This window comes from Scyliorhinus canicula, chromosome 1 (assembly GCF_902713615.1).
Source record: "Scyliorhinus canicula chromosome 1, sScyCan1.1, whole genome shotgun sequence".
In the NCBI taxonomy this organism is placed as follows: domain Eukaryota; kingdom Metazoa; phylum Chordata; class Chondrichthyes; order Carcharhiniformes; family Scyliorhinidae; genus Scyliorhinus; species Scyliorhinus canicula.
This window is the reverse complement of record NC_052146.1, coordinates 207,886,731-207,905,131: the sequence shown is the minus strand read 5'-3', so window position 1 is coordinate 207,905,131 and position 18,401 is coordinate 207,886,731. Positions and strand designations below refer to the sequence as shown.

At 45.9% G+C, this 18,401-nt stretch overlaps 1 long non-coding RNA gene across 1 annotated transcript in view; it reads left to right on the top strand.

Annotated features, from left to right (window-relative positions):
* Nucleotides 1-366: 366 nt before the first annotated feature.
* LOC119971327 overlaps nucleotides 367-18,401 on the top strand; it is an 84,061-nt gene continuing 66,026 nt past the window's right edge. Inside the window, exons 1-2 of the long non-coding RNA XR_005461805.1 lie at nucleotides 367-453; nucleotides 4,240-4,340. This is a non-coding gene — a long non-coding RNA (uncharacterized LOC119971327). The remainder of the gene's footprint in view (nucleotides 454-4,239; nucleotides 4,341-18,401) is intronic.

The following is an 18,401-nucleotide window of genomic DNA, read 5'->3' as shown; positions in this document are numbered from 1 at the left end:
GTGTGTGGCTTTGGGAGGGGGGCAGGGTATGGCCTTGGGAGGGGCCGGTGTGTGGCTTTGGGAGGGGGGTGGTGTGGCTTTGAGAGGGGCAGCTGGTGTGTGGCTTTGGGAGGGGGGTGTAGCTTTGGGAAGGGGCCGGTGTGTGGCTTTGGGAGTGGGTGGGGGGGGTGGGGGGTGGGGAGGGTATGGTGTGTGGCTTTGGCGGGGGGGAGGGTGTGGTGTGTGGCTTCGGGAGAGGGCGCGGTGCATGACTTTGGGAGGGGGGTGATGTGTCGGCTTTGGGAGGGGGGCAGTGCATGGCTTTGGGAGGGGTGCTGGTGTGTGAGTTTGGGAGGGGGGCCGTGTGTGGCTTTCAGAGGGGGGGCCGTTTGTGGTTTTGGGAGGAGGAGCGGCGTGTGGATTTAGAAACCAGACATATACCCTGCCTTTCTGCTAGTGTTCAAGCAATTGCAGGTAAGAGGTTCTGAGTTTGAAGACTTACTCTGTCAGGCTCACTTCTCTCCGGTCTTCCAGGCTTGAATGTCCCAGCTCTCACGAGCACCGGTGACGCTAACGGCTCGAAATTCACCTCCTTCAAATAGGCAAGCTGCTTTGCGAGCGGTGCGTATCTGAATCTTGACCAAATTATTTGGAATCAAGTCCCTGGCTCAGTTTTAGGTTTGCTTTAGGCCTCCCGGTTGCAGTGTGCCATTAGCCCCTAACCAATTTGCCCACTTCAATGCCCAATTCATTCTGCAGTTTTTGCATCATGCTGCCTGAAAGAGAGTCAATAGCAACTTTCAGAATGGTTTTGGATCTTCACCTTAACAAGGAAAGAATCGCAGGGTCATGGGGAAAGAGCAAGAGGGTAGGACTAAAGTCATTTCAGTGAGTTAGAATTAGCACGATTGGCTGAATAGTCTCCTTCTGTGCAACTTGATTTTCTGATTATTGCCAGTTAAGGGATGATTTCTTTATCTCAATATGCAACCTCAATTTGGAGAATAAATTCGTGAAGTCAACCAACGAAGCTTGAATAGAGGAAAACATCAATGAATGCAATTCCAATCCGAGGGGCACTGCCCCTCCTGTCTCCTCAGCGTTCAGCCCACATTGAAGAGGGTGACTGATTCCACAAACACAAAGCTGTCTTTGTAAGAATGCTTTCAGTTTAAATAGTCACTCACCATGTTGGGGTGAGTTAAACGTATGGACAAGTTGTATTTGTGGACAGTTTCTGCCCAGTCAGTCTGTTTAAGCTCTGACACTCATTCAAGAAGCCAAAGCAGTGTCAATTAATCGGCGTCCCCATGGTCTGGCACTGGCCTCTTTGTTGATACATACTTAACCTTGCTTCGTCGTCTTAAGCAAGAGTCTTGAGAATTGCACGGCATCTGGGCGATAGACACAATCTCGCCCTGGCAAGCCGCAATGTTTTTGTTACAGATGAGGTACAGAAACTATTTGGTTGCCTGTCTCCTGTGGCCAGAATACAGACCTCAGAAGGTTCTGAGACATGACGGTAGGCACGGTAGCACAGTGGTTAGCACAGCTGCTTCACAGCTCCAGGGTCCCAGGTTCGGTTCCCAGCTTGGGTCGCTGTCTGTGCGGGGTTTGAACTTTCACCCTGTGTCTGGGTGGGTTTCCTCCGGGTGCTCCGGTTTCCTCCCACAGTCCAACGATGTGCAGGTTAGGTGTATTGGCCATGCTAAATTTCCATTAGTGTCCAAAAAAGGTTGGGTTGGGTGGGATTACTGGGTTACAGGGATAGGGTGGAGGTGTGGGCTTGGGTAGCATGCTTGTGGCCGGTGCAGACTCAATGGGTCGAATGGCCTCCTTCTGCAATGTAAATTCTATGATCCTATGACGATTTTTGCTTTACTCTTACAATATTTGCTCCCCTCCCCAACCCCCTACCCCTACTCCCTGCACTCCCACATTAAATATGTTGATTCATCACTGGTCTCTGGTGCTCCGCCTGTGCAGATGCAGATATGTTTCAACAATGAAGGTTGATTCGACCATTGAAGGGAAGTCACCGATAAAGTCAATCCCATCTTCACCCAGTGTCTGAGGGCATGTATTTCCGAATGAACTGACAAGAGAGTGATCAGGAGCTGCAAACCAATTGTTTTTTCCCTCCATACTCCAGAGTGTTGGACCAATGCTATGACCAGGTTGACATCAGCTAACTGAAAATACGATCAGGCAGAGTCAATATGGTTTTGTGAAATGTTTACAAATTTATTAAGAGTTCTTTGTGAATATAGCCAACTGAGTGGACAAAGAGGAAGCAGAAGGGTAGGAACATAAGAACAGAAGTAGTCCATTTAGCCCATCGAGCTTGTTCCGCCATTCAATTAGATAATGGCTTCATCTACCTCACATCTATTTCGATCCCGGACCAGAACCCAACCGTTGCTAGGATACCGGACAGAAACGCCAATACTTTAATTAATGTGTAAGACTGTGAGGAAGGGATACTTTGCTCCAGGAGTGATTCCATGCACAAATAGGGGTTGGTATATTAAAACAAACTTTATTCTTAACACATTATTAAACTCACTTTAATATCATATTAGAAAATAGCATACAATTACCAGTTAAACCATGCTCAACAATAAAATGAAACACTTTTTGTCCTAACTGATATATTTTCATCTCTAATCAAGCAATCCCATCTCAGGTCAAAACTCACTTTTAAATACAGTTCGCAGCCCCAGGAATACTTTTGATAAACTGCTTTGAGAGAGAGATCCTTCAGGAACCAGCTTGCAGATTCTTGTCCATGTTAACCTATTGTTTAACTTCATAGAACTTAACAAAAAAGCTCCTGTTGTTGTCATTGGCAAATCTTTAACTAAACTGTTTTTCAGATGCTGATTGTTTGTTCACATCCCAATCTAAAGTCAACTCCACACCTGACTGCTTCAGCCCCTGGCTCCTCCCATTCACCACATCATCTCTCTCCTACTAACTGGGTTATGACCACCTGACTAAGGCAAAACACAATGGACTAGATTCTCCGTCAGCGGGATCCTCCGCTTCACCGGCAGTGCACTCACACCCACAGATTTCCTGACAACGTGGAGGTGGTCACAGAGAAACCCCATTGGCTGTCTGCCAGGACAGAGGACACAGCGGGGGGGGGGGGGGGTCGTACCAGAAAACAGGTGCGGCAGGATGTATAATCCCACCCAATGTTTTTAATTACCTAGTCCCCAGGGAACATTCTTTATATAAACAAAATTATGTTAGCCTTGCTTCGGCAAACAATATCCATGCCTGGAACTAATTATGATCTTACTTTTACAATATTTTAATTGCACCTCTGTGAGCCAAAGTCTAGCTGCCTTTCAAACCAAGATTTAAAAGCATTACTGCAGCAGTCAGATACACACCCTAACCCAGACTTTTAACTATTACTGCTCAAGCTACACATAATACAATATATATATGAAATTCATACATTCATTACCCACCATTTTCCTGCAATATCTCCATATCCCTTGGTGTCATTAGTCTCCAGACATCTACCGATTTCAGTCTTGAACATGCTCAATGGCTGAGTTTCCACGGACCTCTGAGGTAGAGAATTTCAAAGATTCGCCACCCTCTGAGTGAAGAAATTTCTCCTTATCTCAGTCTTAAATGACCTATCCTTTATTCTGAGATTAAGTCCTCTGGCTTTAGACTCACCAGCCAAGGGAAACATCTTATACACATCCACCCTATTACATCATAGAACCATAGAATCCTTACAGTGCAGAAGGAGGCCATTAAGCCCATCGAGTCTGCACCGACCCTCTGAAAGAGCACCCTACCTCGGCCCACTGCCCCGCCCATCCCTGAAACCATAACCAACCTTTGGATATTAAGGGGCAACTTAGCATGGCTAATCCACCTAACCTTTGGACCGTGGGAAGAAACCGGAACACCCGGGGATAACCAATGCATGCACGGGGAGAACGGGCAAACTCCACACAGTCACCCAAGGTCGGAATCGAACCCAGGTCCCTGGTGCTGTGAGGCAGCCATGCTAACCACTGTGTCACTGTGCCGTCCTATAAGAATTTTGTACATCCTTCGCAACTCTAGCGAATACAGACCCAGTCTCCTCAATTGCTCCTCATCAATCCCACCAAGAGTGGCATGGTGGCGCAGTGGTTAGCACTGTTGTCTCACGAATTTGTGTTGTGGCACAATTAATAACCCACACCTCAAGTAATCATCTTTATGCTGCTTTGTTCCTGTTTTCAGCAGCTTCTTCATGGGTTGTTCACCAGAGGCCCAGGAGTTCACACCAGCATGGCTGGCAGCTGCAAAATGGAGGAATCACTCTCGCGCCCAGAACTCATGAAGTAAGCATTTGGGTCCCGTGACCTCTCTGTCGCCGCTCCAGGCAGGAAAACTCCAGTGACTTAAAAAAATAAATCTGCTCCTGGGTCAGCACACTGACGTAAGTAGGAGGCCTTCTGCCCTGCTGGGCTCCGGGCCTGCGCCCTTCTGAGGGGGGGCATGCATGCCCGGAACAGCCGGCATTTTGAAAGTCATGGCCGGCATTTTTGAAAACTGGTCGCGCCATTGGGCACCACTTCCCGCGACACATGGCCCTGTGGTCGGGAACGCCGCAGCGCATGGGTCGCGACTCTGGGTTTGAAAATGACTGCTCTCTGCAACGATGCACCTGATGGCTTTTGCCGGAACATTTGCAATGGGGAACCAGAGACTCTCCCCATTTAGTGAATCATTCCCAAATTAGTGGCGAAATCTAATGACAGCCGCAGAAAATCTGTTGATTAAGAGTGGATTTCTGCCACGAGACAGACATTTTATGCAATGATCCTGCCTCCTCCATTTCCTGTGGTGAATCTCCTTCACAAGGAAGAGAGTAAATGCATTGGGGAACTAGGCGCCAGCATGATGTTATTTAATCAAAGGCAGCCTCTCTGTCATGACCAACATGTTGCACAATGCCTGGATCCTCAAGCACTATTTGTGCGCCATAACAGACAGCTGAGTATTTAATTCAAAATAAAAATAACTCAGACTTTGTTTCAACAGACACAACTAATTTCTCGCCAGTTTCCTTCAGAATTCTGGCACAGTGCGACAGCTCCCCCCCCCCCCCCCCCCCCCCAACATCCAAAAAAAAAAAAATCATTTTCAATTAGCTTTTGTGGTGTGGAATGGAATGATTGAAACTGTTGCTCAGAGGCAAAATGACAATTAGCTCATCAAAGCCTACACATTGCTCCAGAATATAATTCAGCTGATCATTTACCAGAGATGTCTGTGTTTTGGGATTGCTAAATAAAATCATGCCCCTACAAGCTGGTAGACCTTTGGAAGGATTTTTTTTTTTCTTATTTTAAAGAACGCATTTTAGTTTCGGTCTCTGGGAATCTGCAATGTATTTGCTTTTGAATAACTATTGAAATGTTATTTGTGATTTGCCTCAAAGGGTGGGATGAAGTGTATTCCCGCATCAGTTCATAAATGTTCCCTAACATCTCATGAGCTGCTCTTAAGACAACAGTTGTGACCATGGTTCTTTCTTCAGCTGTGCGATGTGAGGGTGTGGTCCACAGAGGTTGAGGGCCAAGAGGTTGGACACGGAGCAGTTAACCTACTCCATACACTTTATTGTTAAGGCATTTTTCCCATTTTCCATAAATCTAATGACCTCCGGTTTATTTCTGAATGAGCTTGCCTTGTGCACAAAGGTAAGTTAGCTCCTGGGGGAGAGGGACATGCCCGGGCAATGCCAACCTGGCAGTGCCACCTGTGCTAAGGGGCAGTGCCAGGGGAGGCATTCCTGGGAGCCCCATGGGGGGATCCGGGTTCCAGTTATGTGTGGTGGGAGAAGAGAGAGCGGGCAATGTGGGGGGACCGAGCAGGCACAGTGGGGGGAGTGGGCAGTGAGGGGAGAACTTGAAGGCATGGGTGGAATGGGCAGTGAGCGGGAGGTAATGCCCCTGATAACCCCACAGTGATGGGGTGGGGAAGGAAAGCCCGCGATAATTATCCACGGCAGGGGGACTTTCTATTTGGGCTTAGAACTCACAATGGGGGTCAAATAGTGATCCCGACCCCGCAGCGTATCAGCGGCAGATGCCTGACGTGATTTTTTTTGTTGTGCTGGCAAATTAATTGCTAGAGCTTCCCATTAAGGATGTTGTAGTGCTCCTTTAATGGATAGCAGAATGCCAACAATAGAACGGAAGTCTCAGTTTTACTTTGGCTAGTGAGTAGAAAACACAGCACACACAGCTCTGCTGCTGACGTCTTCAAGTTTTCTCCTTTGTCAGCTTTCCCTGACAAGTGGCAATTACATTTGCACCACACAAGTGCCAGGTAATGACCATCTCCTACAAGAGAGGATCGAACCATCACCTCTTGACATTCAATGGCATCATCATCACTGAATCCTCCACAATCAACATCCTGGGGGTAACCATTGATCAGAAACTGAACTGGACTAGCCACATTAATACTGTGGCTACCAAGGCAGGTAAAAGACTGGGAATTCTACAGTGAGTAACTCACCTCGCGACCCTCCAAAGCCTGTCCACTATCTACAAGGCACAAGTCAGGAGTGTAATCGAATACGTTCCACTTGCAGCTCCAACAACACTCAAGAAGCTTGACACAATATACGACAAATTAGCTCGCTTGATTGCTCCCCCTTCCACAAACATTCAAACCCTCCACCACCGACGAACAATGGCAGCCACGTGTACAATCTACAAGATGCAGTGCAGTAACTCACCAAGGTTCCTTAGAGACCTTCCAAACCCATGACCACTACCATCTAGAAAGACAAGAGCTGCAGATACCTGTGAAACTCAACACCTGTAGGCTCCCCTCCAAGTCACTCACAACCCTGATTTGGAAATATATCGCCATTCCTTCTCTGTCACTCACTAACAGCATAGTGGGTGTACCTGCACCTGAAGGACTGCCTTCTTGCCGGTTCAAGAAGGTATGTTGCCTTCTTGCCGGTTCAAGAAGGCAACATACCACCACCTTCTGAAGGGCAACTAGGGATGGGCAATAAATGCTGGCCTTACCAGCGACGCCCAAATTCCGTAAATGAACTTATAAAGATGTTTTTTAATTTTTAAAGCCCATGGGCTTAGTGTTAATAAATGAACCCATAATATGGTTATCCAGTCCCTTGGGAGTGATTGATAATAAAATAAAATATGACAAAGGTTGAGGCTGGATAGCCAATTGGAAGCCCATCCTGTAACAGCACATTGGCAACCTCAGGGTCAATGACTACAAAATGACTGTAGATGGACAATTCCCTACATGAGCCAACAGGCAGCCTCATCTGTAATTTGATGGCAATGGTGGGCACAGATGGGAGGGTTTCTTGGGTGGATGAAGTGCTGCCTGTGCCTCACCCCACCTTATCCTACCTGCAGGACACTTTCTCTAACCGACCGTGTTTTGACGGTCTGTCCTGCTGGCCTTCTTGAAAATAGCGAAGGGCAAGAAGATATCGACCCATCCATCCCATCCATGGGCACACGAAAGTCCGGACCTGCTACCTCCAACCTCCTGTGCCCCCTTCATCAACCTCCGAAAATCCTGTCCTATATCTGACAATGGTTCTCTAGCTTTCCCTCGACAATGCGCTGAATAATACAGCAGCCGTAGTGTCAATCAAGGCAAGCAATGCACACATGTCTAGTATGGAGAAACAAAGGCCGGAATTTCCCGATCCGAGTTTGCCACCACTGCTCCCAACGAGAACGGAGTTTTTGTTTCAAATAAATTTATCAAGTACCCAATAATTTCTTTCCAATTCAGTGGCCAATCCACCTACCCTATACATCTTTGGGTTGTGGGGGTGAGACCCACGCAAACACAGGGAGAATGCGCAAACTCCACAGGGACAGTGACTCAGGGCTGGGACCGAACCTGGGTCGTCGGCGCTGTGAGGCAGCAGTGCTAACCACTGCGCCACCGTGCCACCCAAGAGAACGGAGTATTTGGAGCTCAGTCAAATTCACTGCAGTGGAAATGGAGAATCCCGCCGGCTTGAACGGATGGGAATTCTGGCCAATATGCTGTTCAAAAGCTGTCCTGTGTTCAGAGAGCATACGTGTTTTGATAATCTTTGTTGTCACAAGTGGGCTTACATTAGCACTGCAATGAAGTTACTGTGAAAATCCCCTGGTCGCCACACTCTGCCGCCTTTTCGGGTATACAGTGGGAGAATTCAGAATGTTAAATTCATCTAACAGCGTGTCTTTGGGGACTTGCGGGAGGAAACCGGAGCATCCGGAGGAAACCCACGCAGACACAGGGAGAACATGCAGACTCTGGACAGAAAGTGACCCAAGCTGGGGATCAAACCTGGGATGCTGGCGCTGTGAAACAACAGTGCTAACCACTGTGTTACCATGCCGCCCTTGTCACAGTCCTTGATGCTGCAGCAACAGATTGTGAGCATGGAATGTTTTTTAAATTTTATCATGGGTTGCGAGTGCCACTGGCAAGATCAGAATTTGTTGCCCAACCCTAACTGCCCTTCAACTGAATGGCTGGTGAGCGGGTAGTTAAGAGTCAATTTCATTATTGTGGGTTTATTGTGGGCGGACCAGGTAAGGATGGTAGATGTCCTTCCCTAAAGTGAACCAGATGGGTTTTTAACAACCATTAATGTCATAGTCAGCATGACTGAGATCAGCTTTCAATTCCAGATTTTATTGATTGTATTTAAATGCCACCATGGTGGCATTTGAACCCACAGCCCCAGAATATAAACCTGTGTATCTCGATTCCTAATCCAGTGTCATTACCATCATTACCATTATACAACCGTCTCCATCTCCCCTCTCGGAGACAGAGCAGCAGACAGAATCTTTCTCTTGCTGTACATGATCAAAGAGAGATGTCACTGTACTTCTCTCCTAAACAGCTAAACGTTCCCTGTTAATTCCCATTTCTACCATTGCGGTTGAAAGAAGACTGAAAATTACATGTTTTCTGCAGCAGCTTTACTTCGCCTGACTGTCACTAACCACCAATTAAAGTTTATGGTTGGGCTAAAACAATGGAAGTGAGTTTCAATAAACACTGTATTTACAGGACTGGAGTTTTCATTTGGGCAACGTTGAACCTGTTCTGCTCCATAATGCGGTGACCTCTCCTCTAATTTCCAGCACTCACAGAATTGTTACCCTGTAGGAGGGGGCCACTTGGCCCATTGTACCTGCATCAGCTCCCCGGGTGAACAATTCCCTTGGTGTCATTCTCCCACTTTCTCCCCCTGACCTTGGACAATCTTCCTCTTTCAGATAACTGTCTAATTCCTTTTAGAATGCTGTGATCGAACCCTGTCTCTTCAGGCAGAGAAATCCAGACCCTAACTACTCGCTGCATGAAAAAGTATTTTATTCCCACATCTCTTTTGCCAATTGCTTTAAAACTGTGCTCTCACGTGATTTTATCAAGACCGAGATGTGGGTAAACCTTCTTGCTTTGGAGCCTGCTGCAGGACTGAAAGGGTTGCAGCAGTTTAAGGGGTGAGGGAATTTAGCTCCAGGGTCAGGCTCGAGAAGCTAGGTTTGTTCTTTCTGGAGAAAAGGAGATGGATGGGAAATATATTAATGACGGTTAGAGCAGGGTAGGGTATAGACAACAGAGCCTTTTTCAAGTTTAGGTTTACGCACTGTAACTCTTTCGCGCACTTTCCCAAAGTACCGCCCATTATAATCACAATGGTCTCTGGCCCGATTTTAATGATAATTTTCTTTTGTTGTTTGTTTTTGTTTGACCCTCCCTTTTCCCAGCAATCCGGTCCACACCCTGCTCACCCACTTTTCCCAATGAAGGTAACCCATTGCTGGTTCATTTGAAGCACTGTCCCACTCACTGAACTGACAGGCTACGCTCTGCAGTCTTGTGACGAGAGATCCGTCTGCTTTATCAACGCTTTACTTGAGCACTGTGTCTTCAAAGCTTTTCTGAACAGTCATCCATTGTGTTTCCAGCACTCTTCAATGCTGCTGTTCCTTTGCAGTTTGACCAAAATAGCAAGGATTGTCTCATACCACCTGTGCTTAACCTTTCTGCCACCTGTCTCACCACCGTTGAACATCATGTTTTTACAAAAAGGTAACAATCACTCATAAAGGATTGGGTAAATACATTGTGCATTCATTTATTTAGACAAGTATTATGGGCCAGGGTTTAGAGAATATCAAAGTATATCATGGTTTGAATAGATTTTGTTTTTGGCAGGCACAAGGGTCCACTTTACAGGTGTGATGCAACAGAGATCTAAAGTGGTTTTTTTTAACAAAAACAATGTTTATTCTATGAATCCAGTTAACATTTTATCAACACACTAAACATCTTATCAACTACCAACACTAACCCCCCCCCCCAAAGATACAATACTCTATAGGTAACCCTTAGCAACTTTCCTAACAACATCCATAACTCAATAACCCTTTTTAACAAATACATTTCCATTCCTTACAGAAACAGGTTTTACTTTGAAATCATCAAGTGATCTGGAGACATTCTTTAGCCTGCAGAGAGACAGAGACCCAAAATACACCTCCTTGGTTTGAATGCAGCTCTCCAACTGAAAACAAAACTAAAACTTATCTACAACACAGCTTCCAGCTCAAAACAAAAGTAAAAAGCAGAGCCCAGCTCCACCCACACACTGGCATCACTGCAGCCACTTGAGTAGACAAACATTTCTTAAAGTGACATTCCCATGACACAAGACAGTTATTACATAGGTATAAAACTTGAAGGCATCAGCAGCAGTGCTGTGCATGCAGTGCACTGCTCACAGGGAAAAGTGAAACTGAGACTGGAGCTCGTGACACACTTCCTACTAGTGATGTAATGCTGCTACCTCTTAAGGCATACTCCAACACTTGAGCCAGGAAGTGGGTGTCAGTGGCAATGAGATAGAGTGGAAGCAGGTAATGATGTGAAGATGGAAGTATGTAATCACAATGATAGCTAAATTCTAAACCACACAGTCAGCTCATTAGAATGTCTAAGGAGGTCACTGGAATCAGTATCAAGGGAGTGGAATATCTGATGGCAACTGTTGCAATCACTCCCCTGGTGAGGTCCCCCAATGTGTTATGGTTGCAGACAGGATACCCCCAAATGGTTATGCTCCGAGGTGAGGAAGGATGAACTGGCTCCCTTCTTTCTTTAATTCCCTTGGTTGGTCACATTAAGAATTCCTTCCCTTGTGGATACTTTTTCCCAGTCCATATGTATTTCTGTTTCACAAGGAGCCAACTTAACCAGACAAATTAGGAACAGGAGTAGGCCGCTCAGCCCCTCGAGCCTGCTCCACCAGTCAATAAGGTCACGGCTGATCTGATTGTAACCTCAACCCCACACTTCTGCATACTCCCAATAACCTTTCACCCCCTTGTTAATCAAGAATCTGTTCAGCTCTGCCTTACAAATATTCAAAGACTGCTTCCCCTGCCTTTAGAGGAAATTTGACCCCTTTATCCCACCATTTAGTTTAAAACTCTCTCTATTTCCCTCATTATGTGTCTCACCAGAACATCGGGCCCAGCATGGTTCAGGTTTTCTTGAATTAAAGAAAGAATTAGTTTATTATTTTTCTAAAGCGCAAGAAGAAAATAATAAAATGCAACATACATACAAACTGATTAGCAATGAGAAGTGAGTACAAAAATAAAAGTTGAAAAGGATATACAAATCAGTCTGAGGATTTTCCATGAGGAGTAAATGGTGAAACGTTGCAGACATTAAGTTGGGTGATTCTGGTAGCACTGATTTTGGCAGTTGAGCAGTTGATTTGGAGATTCCTGGTTTTGCAGCTTAGCTGAAAGGAGTTGCCCTGTTTCCTTTTCAACTGTGGCTGTTCTGACCTGTGACGTGCTTCCAGCAATCAGAGAGAGACATTTCTTTACCTCCAAGGGATGCTTAGTTGATTCTCGTAAGCTGTGACCTTCACAACACATACTAGCACAGTAAAACTAGAACACCCTGACTGGCAACCAAGACAATGGCTGCAGTTGGGTTTTAACCCCTTTTCTTGTGCATTCCTAGTAAGATGTCTTGCAACACCAGGTTAAAGTCCAACAGGTTTGTTTCGAAGCGCAACTCCTTCCTCAGGCGCAGCTCCTTCCCCTTTCACCTGAGGAGCTCTGAAAGCTAGTAATTCAAAACAAACCAGTTGGACTTTAACCTGGTGTTGTAAGACTTCTTACTGAGCCCGCCATAGTCCAACGCCGGCATCTCCACAGCTTGTGTATTCCTGGCAGGGGAAAAACACAAACATGCTTTTCACCCAGAAACTGCTTTCTTTCAACTCCCATCATGTCCACAGTCTGGGATATGACACACAGGAGATGGTTTCTGCTGAGATGGCAATCAGCCTCCGTCATCTGCACAGGAGATTACAGTTCAATCTTTGGCATTGCATCTCTTCTTTCGGAGAGTCTCTATTTGAAAAGGCACTGCATTCCATTCTCTCTGGACTGGTTGGTCAAGTGCAATCCCACAATGGAATTTTCCATTGGTTACTTTACAGTCCCAGCCGGTTTTTGCTTATATGTCCTTTTTGTAAAAAAACTCATACCTTCCCTAAAGTTTCAAAACCTTGGTTAGAATTTGGAGCGATGATCCATTCTTATAACACAGCCAAAAGCGTCAACCTTGCTGATATTAGTCAGGAGAAATCTGTGGGTCGACTAAATGATTAGTCCTAATGTCAGGAAAGTATGTTTTTGTCAAATAAGCAAAATCAAAGTTAGAGTTAATGCAGAACTTTGTGACCATAAGTGAATTAAATGGTGAAGCTATAACAGCTTGGACAACAGAACCAAAAATGGACCAGGCATTAGGATAGCTCCATATTGCAAAGCTCTTTATTACATTTTACTTGAGGCCACTAGTGACCTGAATGTATTGAGAGATAAGGTGACATTTCTGTTGTGAATGCAAAACTTGACAGAACTGTCTTCACTTACATCAACTACCACTATAATTGCAAGATTACCTTTGCCTATTTGTCATGACACTACTCAAAATCCTTGCTGCAACGTATCTGTTACAATAGAGACCGCCCCACACACATGTATAACTACAGATCTTAATCCTGAGCTAAACAACTTCAATGTTGTCAGAGATGGATCTTGACGATACGGTTTCTTCCCAGTTTTCGGAGTGGTATTGAACACTACAATTTGTAACAATTACTCACACAGGATTCTTTCTTACACTCCAAGCTGTTCGCTTTATTAAATCAGTACGGGCTGGGGATTATACATAGAAACCGTTTGATCAATATGGATCAACTTGCTGCTTCCACCCTTACCAATACACTTAATGACTAAACTATTTTGGGGAAGATAGAAATGTATGTTTTGATGCTAGCAATACTTTTTAACCTGGGGGTAAATGTTCATCTTTAGCTCTCCTAATGAAAATGGATCCATAATGTAATGACTTCCCAAATTTGGTTAATTGTAAATATGTGAACATTTTAATTTTTTTTAAAAGCTGTGTGACTAAAAGAGGAATGTGCCAACAGACTGTGGGGTGGAAGTTCCATTGTTTTAGCCATTTATGCTCTTTTACTGGGGACGGACTAAGTGTTCTTCGAATCATAAAATTCCTACAGTCCAGAAGGAGACCATTCGGCTCATTGAGTCTGCACTGACCCTCTGAAAGAGCATCCCACCTAGGCCCACTGCCCCACCCCATCCACATAATCCCATGTAACCTTTTGGACACTAAGGGCAATTTAGCATGGCCAATCCACCGAACTTGCACATCTTTGGATTGTGGGAGGAAACCAGAGCACCCAGAGGAAACCCACGCAGGCACATGGAGAACATGCAAACTCTACACAGACTGTCATTAAAGGGCAGAATTGAACCCCGGTCCCTGGTGTTGTGAGGCAGCAGTACTAACCACCATGACACTGTGCAGCCCACCATTAAAGGTGAGAGTTTAGGGGGACCCTCACAGAATTGGGCGTATCTGTCCATCTTTAAGTTTACCCTGACTGTACCACCCATTTCCAATGGAGTTAATGCGACCGAACAAAGAAAATGCTATGAAGACAAATGATTTGTGCTTGTGAGTAAATCTTGCAGTATTCGCAGCTTGCAGAGTCTAATCAGTGAGTGAGGGCTAGACTTTGAGCCTCCACCAGGGCCAGGAACTGAGGTTGTGGAGGGTAAGGGAGGTGGGCGGGTTGGGGGAAATGAGCCCCTTTCGCTGGCATGCTGTCCGCCAGCTTCATCCTGACTGTGCGCCATTCTTGCAGAGGCTGGCTCAGGCCTGACAGGGTTACCCACACATGTACAGTGGGTAGCTGATCAGACCCTTTTAGAATTTTGTTAAGGACAGTTAAATAGGGCCAATTGGGATTTCCCATCGCAACAAGGGAGCATTTTAATTGTCTGGATATGGGTAGCCAGTAGTAGGCTGGTGTGAGGGAGTTAATACTCCAGTTGGGCCTCAATTCTTATCTGCCTGGACGTGGCCAAATGCTGACCTGTAGAGGGATTCCCTCTTCCAAAGCAAAAATCCAGCTGAAGAACAGTGGTGCTTTAAAAATCAAAAATATTTTTTGCAAAGAGGGGTAACTCAATTATAAATTTGCCTATTGTACCTTTGGTGTATATTTGACCTCAGATTCGAGTGCATATTCTTCCTAGAATTAAAATCTGCTCAGTTGACTGGAATTAGGAACTACACCTGTCCAATTAGTTCCTGAATGGAGCAGTCTGGACATGCACACATTGGAGAACCTCGTAACATGTATCAGTATAATCACCTCAGAACAATGAGCTGAAATATTTCTCTTCACAGGTACAGTAACTGAATGTTTTTTCCAACATTATCTCAAAACCAGCATGAACACGAAACTTAGAACATTTTCCCAGGGTAAGGTTTGACGGAGATCCGGGGCTGGACTCTCTCAGCCCAGGCCAGGCCGTAGAATTGCTGGGACGGGCGCGAATCTCGTGACTCCGCCGGTCCGCCGATTATCCGGAGAGCGGAGAATTGGCGGCATTGGCGCTGGCGCGGCATCGGAGAGCGGCCAACCCAGCGATTCTCGGCCCAGGATGAGCCGAGCGGCCATACAAAAAAACCCGAGTCCAGCCGGCGCCGTTCTAACCTGGTCTTACCCGGCGGGACCCCGGCGTGAATGGATCCGGGGGCGACCTGGTGGGGGGGAGGTCCTCTACTGTGGCCTGGCTCGCGATCGGGGCCTACCGATCGGCGGGCCGGCCTCTCTGGCTGGGGGCCTCTTTTGTTCCGCGCCGGCCCCTGTAGCCCTACGCCATGTTGCGTCGGAGCCGGCACGGAGAAGGGAGCCACCATGCATGCGCGCATTGGTGCCGGTCCCACTGCACATGCACAGACCCGCGGCGCCCATCTGACGCCGGGATCAGCAGTTGAAAATGAAATGAAAATCGCTTATTGTCACGAGTAGGCTTCAATGAAGTTACTGTGAAAAGCCCCTAGTCGCCACATTCCGGCGCCTGTCCGGGGAGGCTGATACGGGAATCGAACCGTGCTGCTGGCCTGCTTGGTCTGCTTTAAAAGCCAGTGATTTAGCCCAGTGAGCTAAATCAGCCCCAGTTGGAGCGGTGTGCGTCGCTCCAGTGCCATGCTGGCCCCCTGTAGGAATCAGAATCGCTACTCCTGAGGCCATGTTGATGCCGTCGTGAAGCACAACTATTTTCTGTTTCTGAGGCACGATTCTTCGGCCGTCCACTGGCGACAGAATTCTCAGGTCCCGCCAGTAGCGCAACCCCACCCGCGGGTGTTTCAATGGGGTGGGCTGGTTCAAATTGGAAATCCCATTGATAGGTGGTGGGAGTAGAGAATCCCGTCACCATCGAACGGCGTGGCCAAATCCTGTCGCTAGCAACAGTAGCTGGGCGGACTTGAAATGGAGAATCCCGCCCCTGATCTTTACTTTAAAGAGGACTCACTGAGAGAAACAGCAATGCAAACAGGAGAGGGCTGATGTCCCTTCTGTTAATGAAAGGGCAGCATGGTGACACAGTGGTTAGCATTGCTGCCTACGGCGCTGAGGACCCGGTTTCGAATCCAGGCCCTGGGTCACTGTCCGTGTGGAGTTTGCACATTCTCCCCGTGTCTGCGTGGTTTTCACCTCCACAACCCAAAGATGTGCAGGGTAGGCGGATTGGCCACGCTAAATTGCCCCTTCATTGGAAAAAATAATTGGGTATTCTAAAAAATGAAAAAAGAAATGAAAAAAATAAATAAATTATGAAATTTCAAAAGGCTGAAATTTCATGAAAATGAAAAATGAAATGAAAATCGCTTATTGTCACAAGTAGGCTTCCATGAAGTTACTGTGAAAAGCCCCTAATCGCCACATTCCGGCGCCTGTTCGGGGAGGCTGGTACGGCGTGATTTACACATTATTTACATGAAGAATTAATGCATGCAGCAAATGTGTCAATTTGGTTAGCCACTGGCAGATCATTTCAAATTTCATTTTTGGAGTTTCAGCATTGTTATCATTCCAAGCCAAATTTATTGCTCATCCCTTGAGAAAATGGTGGAGAGAGGGTTCCTCAAACTTCTGTTGACCATGTGGAGTAGGTAGATCCACAATGTTTTTTCTGACATGATTTAATACAACAGAGTAGTTCGCTAGGCCATTTCAGAGGGCAGATAAGAGTCAATCAAATTAATGTGGGTCTGGAGTCAAGTGTAGGCCAGACCAAATAAGGATGGCAGATTTCCCCAAAGAACCAGACGGGCCAGTGAACCTGATGGGGTTTTGCAACAATCCAGTGGTTTCATGATCATTCTGAATAAATTTTGTTCATTAATGAATATTACCCCAGACATAAATATTTCTTTTGTTGCCTTCGGGCAGGATCCTTACTAACATCCTTCATGAGAAATATCAGTCATCTTGCAGGAATTTGCTTGGAGAAAAATAATGACACATTGAGCAATGCTACACGGAGTGGATCAGAAACAGCAGTAAAAACGGTATAAAAATGCACAGATTCTGTGTCAAATGTCCTCATATGTTTGATTCAGATTGCAAACTCAAAATTCACCTCTGGAAAAAAGGAACAAATCATGATCTGTAGCAATCATCAGCGAGGAAAACCTATCGCTATCAAAGCCGAAAGGGAATAAGACACACAAGATAGCTTTCCAATGGTGTTTTATTGGCGAAAGCAAGTCAGTGCTCCCTGCAAGGCATGTAGAAAACGTATCAAAGGAAAATCAGAGATTGAAATGATTAAGTTATTTTCAGAAAAACAAGATGCTTTGGAATGTCTTTTTTTTCCTCATGAACTGACATTTCCAACGTTTAAATTATGTTGCATAGTAAAGACAACCAATTACATAGCTGACAAAAGAAAGATTAAAATACAGGTCGAGTATCCTTCATTCAGAACCCTAGGGGCTGATATCCATTTTGGTTTTCAGATCATTTTGATTTTCCGATTTCGCATATCTCTTCTTACGCAGTCCCTCGGCATTGGGGATGACTTTCTTCCACATTGAAAATGAGTTCTCGGGTGACTGAAAAATCCAATGCTCGGCCCACAGTCATTCCAGGTTCCAAACTTCACTTTGGAGGTGGACGATGCCTGTGCGTAAGTTCTTTGAACATGATGTGACTGTTGCACCCCCAGCTGCTACACAGGCTCGAAAAAGCAAGGTCTTGGTCCAGTGGCAAGACATCTGGAGAGCAGGCTGCACTGTATAAACCTCAGCCACATACTCCTTCTGTCCTCCACTATAGATGAATAGACCCACTACGTTATAATTAATTAAGTCTAGGCTACCTATAGTTTTTTTTAATAAATTTAGATTACCCAATTATTTTTTCCAATTAAGGGGCAATTTAGCATGGCCAATCCACCTACTCTGCACATTTTTGGGTTGTGGGGGCGAAACCCACGCAGACACGGGGAGAATGTGCAAACTCCACACGGACAGTGACCCAGAGCCGGGATCGAACCTGGGACCTCAGCGCCGTGAGGCGGTTGTGCTAACCACTAGGCCACCGTGCTGCCCTGGCTACCTATAGTTTGAGGAGATGAAACAGCTAGAAAAGTAAGATGTCGCACTGAATAAGTCCCGGGTACCTTAAATGAGTTCCCACACATGGCAACATCTGTGATTCTGCTGATATGAGAGAGTTCAGAGTATCGATGTGCAGAAAAACAACTAGTTTTCCTGCGCTAAAGGTCGCTTGTGGTCAGTGAGGGTCATGTTGACTCGAGTGTGTCGGTTCACGTTAGAGACTACCCCCGCGAAAGGTTGGCGAGATTCAGAAAAAGTGTGATTTTTGGATGTGTTCCATTTTCAGATTGACGAATAAATGATAATCGGCCTACAGACTATATTGTGCCTTTCATGGCCTA